The sequence below is a fragment of the Oncorhynchus keta genome, chromosome 1 (genome assembly GCF_023373465.1).
Source record: "Oncorhynchus keta strain PuntledgeMale-10-30-2019 chromosome 1, Oket_V2, whole genome shotgun sequence".
Classification (NCBI taxonomy): Eukaryota; Metazoa; Chordata; class Actinopteri; order Salmoniformes; family Salmonidae; genus Oncorhynchus; species Oncorhynchus keta.
In genome coordinates, this window is record NC_068421.1 from 8,407,511 (window position 1) to 8,416,939 (window position 9,429).

Consider the following 9,429-nt stretch of genomic DNA (forward strand, 5'->3'; position numbering starts at 1 on the left):
AAAGATGAGGTCGAGCGTATTGCCTGCCTTGTGAGTAGGGGGGAAGGTGAGAGGGTGAGGTCAAAAGAGGAGAGGAGTGGAAAGAAGGAGGCAAAGAGGAATGAGTCAAAGGTAGACGTGGGGAGGTTAAAGTCGCCCAGAACTGTGAGAGGTGAGCCGTCCTCAGGAAAGGAGCTTATCAAGGCATCAAGCTCATTGATGAACTCTCCGAGGAACCTGGAGGGCGATAAATGATAAGGATGTTAAGCTTGAAAGGGCTGGTAACTGTGACAGCATGTAATTCAAAGGAGGCGATAGACAGATGGGTAAGGGGAGAAAGAGAGAATGACCACTTGGGGAGATGAGGATCCCGGTGCCACCACCCCGCTGACCAGAAGCTCTCGGGGTGTGCGAGAACACGTGGGCGGACGAGGAGAGAGCAGTAGGAGTAGCAGTGTTATCTGTGGTGATCCATGTTTCCGTCAGTGCCAAGAAGTCGAGGGACTGGAGGGAGGCATAGGCTGAGATGAACTCTGCTTTGTTGGCCGCAGATCGGCAGTTCCAGAGGCTACCGGAGACCTGGAACTCCACGTGGGTCGTGCGCGCTGGGACCACCAGATTAGGGTGGCCGCGGCCACGCGGTGTGGAGCATTTGTATGGTCTGTGCAGAGAGGAGAGAACAGGGATAGACAGACACATAGTTGACAGGCTACAGAAGAGGCTACGCTAATGCAAGGAGATTGATAACCTCAGATTGCTGCTGGTAACTACAAAGTCTGATTGGACTCAACATGTCTGGTAACTACAAAGTCTGATTGGACGCAACATGTCTGGTAACTACAAAGTCTGATTGGACTCAACATGTCTGGGAACTACAAAGTCTGATTGGACTCAACATGTCTGGTAACTACAAAGTCTGATTGACGCAACATGTCTGGTAAACAATGTCTGATTGGTAACTAACAAAGTCTGATTGGACTCAACATGTCTGGTAACTACAAAGTCTGATTGATTGGTAACTACAAAGTCTCAACATGTCTGGTAACTACAAAGTCTGATTGGACTGATTCAACATGTCTGGTAACTACAAAGTCTGATTGGACTCAACATGTCTGGTAACTACAAAGTCTGATTGGACTCAACATGTCTGGTAACTACAAAGTCTGATTGGACTCAACATGTCTGGTAACTACAAAGTCTGATTGGACGCAACATGTCTGGTAACTACAAAGTCTGATTGGACTCAACATGTCTGGTAACTACAAAGTCTGATTGGACTCAACATGTCTGGTAACTACAAAGTCTGATTGGACTCAACATGTCTGGGAACTACAAAGTCTGATTGGACGCAACATGTCTGGTAACTACAAAGTCTGATTGGACGCAACATGTCTGGTAACTACAAAGTCTGATTGGACAAAACATGTCTGGGAACTACAAAGTCTGATTGGACAAAACATGTCTGGTAACTACAAAGTCTGATTGGACACAACATGTCTGGTAACTACAAAGTCTGATTGGACTCAACATGTCTGGTAACTACAAAGTCTGATTGGACGCAACATGTCTGGTAACTACAAAGTCTGATTGGACGCAACATGTCCGCCCAGTATTTTATTTATATATCCTAAATCACACAAACAATCACAGTTTTAAAAAGTTTTTTTAAATGAAATGGAGAGTGAGGTATTCAGATTCACAGTTATATTATTAATATAATATAATATAATATAAAGCGCATCCACTGTTCCATTGTAGTCTTTAAAATCAAATTTAAAAAAAGTTATATCACAAGGACAGACTACGTAAACAGCATCTGACCAAATTACGTGACATTTGTGTTGATTCTTACAGTCAATAGCTATTAGCCAGGCATCCTGGGTAATCCAGGGATGAATGATTGTGACCTCTCTGGATCGGATCCTCTATGTGTGCATGTGTGGATTGAAGTAGGCTCACCGTGGAGATCAATAGGCTACAGTATCCTATTCACATTGTCCTCGTGGGAGCAGTCTAAACGACTGGTCTATTCGATCTGCAGCTCGTGGCTGTCTGAGAGTCCACAGCTGGCCTTGTGTTCATTGAAGAGCATGGCCAGGGATTTCATGTATAGGCCATGATAATGGTCCACCTCCTCCTGAGTGGGCACTGGGATAGGACTACCCACGACAGTGGTGACCGGACAGTGGCTAGGCACCCAGAACCAGCGTTCACCTACAAACAGACATGGGGAAAAGCTCATGATCTTCTTAAAGAGTTGCTTGTAACCTCCAGCCCACAATCCCCTCTGTCAAGATCACCTGGGGAACATATTGTTCTCCCCATACGAGTAGACGGGCACCAGGTCAGCCCCAAACTCCGGAAGCCTTTCCTCCGTTTCATAACCACAGTGGTGACCCCAGGCAGGCTCAACAGTGACTCGGCAGCGCCCCCTATCACAATCACCACCGCATTGCCTCGTCCACTTTTAGACAGAAGGTGCTTGAGACTGGGCTTGCTGACTGGGCAACAACCTGTGGCCATGGCATATTCCCTGTAGAGGGGGATCTTGAAGAGCCCCCCCCCAGGATGCACCCCAGGAAAGAGGTCCATAAAGCCACAGGCCTCAGTGCTAAAAGAGGCAAAGGCTCCGATACTGAACACCCCATGAGGGTGACACCCTAAAATGTAGTTCTTGTTTTGGATCAACTCCGCTGTTTTCACTAACTTCATTGGGAAGTAGTCCCTCACGTACTTCCACACTTTCCAGTTTCTCACAAATGCACTTCTCCTCCTTCCTCTTTTCAGGTGTGTGCCAGTCCGTCAACTGCCAGATGAGGTAGAGAACAGGCAGCGTCCACAGACAGGTCAACAGAAGGTACATCATCAATCCAATACAAGCCGAACCTAACAGGACAAAGCTCCATAAACATTTCAGAACACTGATATTCTCCAGGAACTTCTTGTGTTGACTCTTTTCCTGCTTCATCCCTGCAACCTTTTCTGTAGTCGCCGGTCTCATAGACAGCTCCATAGAACCTGGAGAGACAGCCCGGTCTCATAGACTGCTCCACAGAACCTGGAGAGACAGCCCGGTCTCATAGACTGCTCCACAGAACCTGGAGAGACAGCCCGGTCTCATAGACTGCTCCACAGAACCTGGAGAGACAGCCCGGTCTCATAGACTGCTCCACAGAACGTGGAGAGACAGCCCGGTCTCATAGACAGCTCCACAGAACCTGGAGAGACAGCCCGGTCTCATAGACAGCTCCACAGAACCTGGAGAGACAGCCCGGTCTCATAGACAGCTCCACAGAACCTGGAGAGACAGCCCGGTCTCATAGACTGCTCCACAGAACCTGGAGAGACAGCCCGATCTCATAGACAGCTCCACAGAACCTGGAGAGACAGCCCGGTCTCATAGACAGCTCCACAGAACCTGGAGAGACAACTCGGTCTCATAGACAAGACGTAACATAGTAAATGTAGATTCGGGACACTCAAATAAGTATGATATGCTACATTTGGTATTGCTACATAAGACAGTCCAAAAAAAACGAATGTGGGATGGGTTGGTCGCGAGTTCGAATCTCATCACAGATAACTTTAGCATTTCAGCTAATGAACAACTTTTCAAATAAACAGAACAAAAATAGCATCGCAACATGTAAAGTTTTGGTCCCAAATCTCAGGATATAAAAATGTATGCGGGAAAAAGTATTAAATACTTAGAATAAGTGACAAAGAACAAATATACATTGAACAAAAATATAAACGCAACATGTAAAGTGTTGGTCCCATGTTTCATGATCTGAAATAAAACATCCCCAAAATGTTCCATAAGCACAAAAAGCTGAGGTAGAGCACCTCATGATAAGCTGTAGACCAAACTATATACCAAGAGAGTTCTCATCTATATTATTCAGAGCCGTCTATTTACCACCATAAATTGATGCTGGCACTAAGACCGCACTCAACCAACTCCATAAGGCCATAAGCAAAGAAGAAAAAGCTCATCCAGAAGTGGCACTCCTGTCTGTAATAAAGCTCTTTAATGGGGAAACACTCATTCCGATTGGCTGGGCCTGGCTCCCCAGTGCGTGGGCCTGGCTCCCCAGTGCGTGGGCCTGGCTCCCCAGTGCGTGGGCCTGGCTCCCCAGTGCGTGGGCCTGGCTCCCCAGTGCGTGGGCCTGGCTCCCCAGTGAGTGGGCCTGGCTCCCCAGTGCGTGGGCCTGGCTCCCCAGTGCGTGGGCCTGGCTCCCCAGTGCGTGGGCCTGGCTCCCCAGTGCGTGGGCCTGGCTCCCCAGTGCGTGGGCCTGGCTCCCCAGTGAGTGGGCCTGGCTCCCCAGTGCGTGGGCCTGGCTCCCCAGTGAGTGGGCCTGGCTCCCCAGTGAGTGGGCCTGGCTCCCCAGTGAGTGGGCCTGGCTCCCCAGTGAGTGGGCCTGGCTCCCCAGTGCGTGGGCCTGGCTCCCAGTGAGTGGGCCTGGCTCCCCAGTGCGTGGGCCTGGCTCCCCAGTGCGTGGGTCCTATGCCCTCCCAGGCCCACCCATGACTGAGCCCCTGCCCAGTCATGTGAAATCCATAGATTAGGGCCTAATGAATTTATTTAAGTTGACTTATTTCCTTATATGAACTGTAACTCAGTAAAAGCTCTGGAATTGTTACATGTTGCGCTGATGTTTTTGTTCAGTATACTTAATTTGTTTTAGCTCGTAGTCAGCTAGCCACTGCTAGCGGTCATCAGATAACCTTTAGCCCAGACAACTCCTGCCAGTCTGCACAACTCGATTCAACCCAGAGCTTATCAGACTTATTTTTTCCCATATCCTCACGCACTGGGGACCCAGGCGCTCTCTGCTAGCCCCGGCACTGCTAGCCTGCTAGCCCCGGCACTGCTAGCCCGCTAGCTGTCTGAATTGCCGTGTCTCCAGTGCGCCCAGCTACTCACTGAACCCCTATGATCACTCAGCTACACATGCCTCTCCTTAATGTCAATATGCCTTGTCCATTGCTGTTTTGGTTAGTGATTACTGTCTTATTTAACTGTAGAGCCTCCAGCCCTGCTCAATATTCCTCAGCTAACCCCTTTGTCCCACCTCCCACACATGCGGTGACCTCACCTGGTTTAACTGATGTCTCTAGAGACAATATCTCTCTCATCGTCACTCAATGCCTAAGTTTACCTCCACTGTACTCACATCCTACCATATCTCTGTCAGTAGATTATGCCTTGAATCTATTCTACCGTGCCCAGAAACCTGCTCCTTATACTCTCTGCTCTGAACGCACTAGACGGCCAGTTCTTTTATGCTTTAGCCGTACCCTCATCCTACTCCTCCTCTGTTCCTCTGGTGATGTAGAGGGTAATCCAGGCCCTGCAGTGCCTAGCTCCACTCCTATTTCCCAGGTGATCTCATTTGTTGACTTCTGTAAACGTAAAAGCCTTCTTTTCATGCATGTTAACATTATAGAAGCCTCCTCCCTCCTCCCTGTTTTATTCGCTGCCTTAGCACACTCTCCCAAACTAGATGTCCTAGTCATGTCTGAATCCTGGCTTAGGAAGGTCAACAAAAACTTTGAAATTTCCATCCCTAACTATAACATTTTCCAACAAGATAGAACTGCCAAAGGGGCGGAGTTACAATCTACTGCAGAGATAGCCTGCAGAGGGATATCCTTGTCTCATCGCGCACCAGTGACTCCTGTGGCGGGCCGGGCACAGTGTGCCCTAACCAAGGTTGCCAGGTGCACAGTGTTTCCTCCGACACATTGGTGCGGCTGGCTTCCGGGTTGGATGCGCGCTGTGTTAAGAAGCAGTGCGGCTTGGTTGGGTTGTGTATCGGAGGACGCATGACTTTCAACCTTCGTCTCTCCCGAGCCCGTACGGGAGTTGTAGCGATGAGACAAGATAGTAGCTTCTAACAATTGGATACCAGGAAATTGGGGAGAAAAAGGGGTACAATTCAACAAAAAAACAAACAAACAAAAAAGTTATTTCCTCACAATCTTAAATAAGCATGCCCCATTCAAAAAATATAGAACCAGGAATAGATATCGCCCTTGGTTCACTCCAGACCTGACTGCCCTTGACCAGCACAAAAATATCCTGTGGCGTTCTGCATTAGCATCGAATAGCTCCCACGATATGCAACTTTACAGTTTAACCTAACTCCTATTAACCATAATCGTAACCCCTTGCCGAGCTAAACGTTAGGCAGCTAGCTAATGTTAGCCACCTAGATAGAACTCGTAACATACCATACATTTTTCAAATTCGTAACATATAATACCAATTGTAAATCGTTACATATCATACGAAATGGGTGATGGACATCCACAAATTAAAGCGTAACATATCATACGAAATGGGTGATGGACATCCACAAATGAAAACGTAACATATCATACTACTAAGAACTGCTCTGAGACCAGGTTGTGAGAGAAAAGGCTGACTGTGTTCTGACCATACCCTGCTAAGAGAGCACAGAGCTTGGTACCAGAGTATGGGAATGACATGACATTAGATGGTCATGAGAATGACGTTAGATGGTCATGAGAATGACATGATGTTAGATGGTCATGAGAATGACATGACGTTAGATGGTCATGAGAATGACGTTAGATGGTCATGAGAATGACGTTAGATGGTCATGAGAATGACATGACGTTAGATGGTCATGAGAATGACATGACGTTAGATGGTCATGGGAATGACATGACGTTAGATGGTCATAGGAATGACATGACGTTAGATGGTCATAGGAATGACATGACGTTAGATGGTCATGGGAATGACATGACATTAGATGGTCATAGGAATGACATGACATTAGATGGTCATGAGAATGACGTTAGATGGTCATAGGAATGACATGACGTTAGATGGTCATAGGAATGACATGATGTTAGATGGTCATAGGAATGACATGATGTTAGATGGTCATGAGAATGACATGACGTTAGATGGTCATGAGAATGACATGATGTTAGATGGTCATAGGAATGACATGACGTTAGATGGTCATGAGAATGACATGACGTTAGATGGTCATGAGAATGACATGATGTTAGATGGTCATAGGAATGACATGATGTTAGATGGTCATGAGAATGACATGACGTTAGATGGTCATGAGAATGACATGATGTTAGATGGTCATAGGAATGACATGATGTTAGATGGTCATAGGAATGACATGACGTTAGATGGTCATAGGAATGACATGATGTTAGATGGTCATAGGAATGACATGACGTTAGATGGTCATAGGAATGACATGACGTTAGATGGTCATAGGAATGACATGACGTTAGATGGTCATGGGAATGACATGACGTTAGATGGTCATGAGAATGACATGATGTTAGATGGTCATAGGAATGACATGACGTTAGATGGTCATGAGAATGACATGACGTTAGATGGTCATAGGAATGACATGATGTTAGATGGTCATAGGAATGACATGACGTTAGATGGTCATAGGAATGACATGATGTTAGATGGTCATGGGAATGACGTTAGATGGTCATGAGAATGACATGACATTAGATGGTCATAGGAATGACATGACATTAGACGGTCATGAGAATGACATGACGTTAGATGGTCATAGGAATGACATGACGTTAGACGGTCAAATCAAATCAAATGTTATTTGTCACATACACATGGTAAGCAGATGTTAATGTGAGTGTAGCGAAATGCTTGTGCTTCTAGTTCCGACAATGCAGTAATAACCAACAAGTAATCTAACCTAACAATTCCAAAACTACTACCTTATACACACAAGTGTAAAGGGATAAAGAATATGTACATAAAGATATATGAATGAGTGATGGTACAGAGCGGCATAGGCAAGATGCAGTAGATGGTATCGAGTACAGTATATACATATGAGATGAGTAATGTATGGTATGTAAACAAAGTGGCTAGTAATACATGTATTACATAAAGATGCATTAGATGACAGAGTACAGTATATACATATGAGATGAGTAATGTAGGGTATGTAAACATTATATTAGTAGCATTGTTTAAAGTGGCTAATGATATATTTTTACATCAATTTCCATCATTAAAGTGGCTGGAGTTGAGTCAGTGTGTTGGCAGCAGCCACTCAATGTTCGTGGTGGCTGTTTAACAGTCTGACGGCCTTGAGATAGAAGCTGTTTTTCAGTCTCTCGGTCCCTGCACCTGTACTGACCTCGCCTTCTGGATGATAGCGGGGTGAACAGGCAGTGGCTCGGGTGGTTGTTGTCCTTAACGATATTTATGGCCTTCCTGTGACATCGGGTGGTGTAGGTGTCCTGGAGGGCAGGTAGTTTGCCCCCGGTGATGCGTTGTGCAGACCTCACTACCCTCTGGAGAGCCTTACGGTTGTGGGCGGAGCAGTTGCCGTACCAGGCGGTGATACAGCCCGACAGGATGCTCTCGATTGTGCATCTGTAGAAGTTTGTGAGTGATTTTGGAGACAAGCCGAATTTCTTCAGCCGCCTGAGGTTGAAGAGGCGCTGCTGCACCTTCTTCACGAAGCTGTCTGTGTGAGTGGACCAATTCAAGTTTGTCTGTGATGTGTATGCCGAGGAACTTAAAACTTACTACCCTCTCCACTACTGTCTTGTCGATGTGGTTAGGGGGGTGCTCCCTCTGCTGTTTCCTGAAGTCCACGATCATCTCCTTTGTTTTGTTGACGTTGAGTGTGAGGTTATTTTCCTGACACCAGGACTTTAGATGGTCATAGGAATGACATGACGTTAGATGGTCATAGGAATGACATGACATTAGATGGTCATAGGAATGACATGACGTTAGATGGTCATAGGAATGACATGACATTAGATGGTCATAGGAATGACATGACATTAGATGGTCATAGGAATGACATGACATTAGATGGTCATAGGAATGACATGACATTAGATGGTCATAGGAATGACATGACGTTAGATGGTCATAGGAATGACATGACGTTAGATGGTCATAGGAATGACATGACGTTAGATGGTCATGGGAATGACATGACATTAGATGGTCATGAGAATGACATGACATTAGATGGTCATAGGAATGACATGACATTAGATGGTCATAGGAATGACATGACATTAGACGGTCATAGGAATGACATGACGTTAGATGGTCATAGGAATGACATGACGTTAGATGGTCATAGGAATGACATGACGTTAGATGGTCATAGGAATGACATGACATTAGATGGTCATGAGAATGACATGACGTTAGATGGTCATAGGAATGACATGACATTAGATGACAGGAGTTACTGTAAGTCATAATGTAGAGAGACCCGGTTTTCTTCCTTTTGGACCAGCAGCTCAAGTGTGTGTGTGTGTGTGTGTGTGTGTGTGGGGGGGGGGGGTTAGGGGTTAAGGTTCTCTTACTGGGCACAGAGTCACGGGACAGGAGAATGTTTTCTACATTCCGTGTAACCATAGCAACCAAAAAGA

At 46.1% G+C, this 9,429-nt stretch overlaps 1 pseudogene; it reads right to left on the reverse strand.

The window, feature by feature from the left end:
* Window positions 1-1,587: 1,587 nt before the first annotated feature.
* On the reverse strand, window positions 1,588-3,448 carry LOC127913988 (diacylglycerol O-acyltransferase 2-like; annotated as a pseudogene).
* Between the last annotated feature and the right edge of the window lie 5,981 nt (window positions 3,449-9,429).